We start from the raw sequence: 1,056 nt of genomic DNA, 5'->3' as shown, positions 1-1,056 counted from the left end.
AATGGTGAGAATTGAAATCCCGAGTGTACGGTGCTGGGTGGCTTACATTAGGAAGAACAGGAGATTCCCAGTTTTTGGATGGAGGTTTGTACACGTTGACTATCGTTAAGTCATTTACGTTTACCCCTATGGCAAAGTCAGTGGGCATGGGAAGTTCTGTAGTATTATTCAGTAGCTCATTTTTAATAAGTGTAGCAATTCCATGCTTTTCATGGCCTTAGGAGGCAACTGTGGTAAATCCTTGCACTTTAAGTTGGTAAGTTGAACTCTCATCGGTATGTGTTTCTTGAAGTGCCAGTACGTCTACCTCATTTTCTTTCACAATTTTGGAGAGGATATCACCTTATACTCTGCTACAGCTTTCAATGTTGGCTTGGCATATTCTTAGAACATGCCTGATTTTTTGTTTTTTGATGGACCGCATTCTGCCAGCCTTCGAGTAGCGCATCTGACAGGGCTGGGAGGCACGAGTACGTCCGGCCATCGCTTGGGGGTGACATTCGCTTCGTGTTTCGCCCATCTTCTTCTCATCAGAACGAAACACTACTAGGGGAGTGTGTCACGTCGAGGCTGTCACCGTTCACTCCAGTAATGTCACAGAACACAGTCCGAGACAGAGAACATTTTTTACTAAATCTACTGACAGATGTGACAGATGCGAAAAGCTTGACAGATAAACAACTTCGTCTGTTCAGAAGCGAGGTGCTACCATTGATATATGGTATTCTAGACTCCTCCAACTCGTCATGGTAATCTTCTCCATGCCTACGGACGATTCTATACGAAACACATCTTCAGTATAAAACTCACGAACGTGTAACCTCAATTCCGACTGCCACATTCGACGAACCATCTACTTCCCAGGATTCCCAGCACCCTTCAGTCAACTGGTGGCAGTTTTATGCTATCAGCCCAGATGTTTAGTTTTAAGAACTCATGTCGTTACTTTTCATTTCTTTATGTTAAAAGTTTTTCAAATACAGTAGAGTTATATCGTAAGGAATGAGTTCAAATTTATAAGTGTTGTGTTTTCCTTCTCAATTTATTTTATACATC

Source organism: Schistocerca americana, unplaced genomic scaffold (genome assembly GCF_021461395.2).
Source record: "Schistocerca americana isolate TAMUIC-IGC-003095 unplaced genomic scaffold, iqSchAmer2.1 HiC_scaffold_15, whole genome shotgun sequence".
In the NCBI taxonomy this organism is placed as follows: Eukaryota; Metazoa; Arthropoda; class Insecta; order Orthoptera; family Acrididae; genus Schistocerca; species Schistocerca americana.
This window is presented reverse-complemented; position numbering follows the sequence as displayed.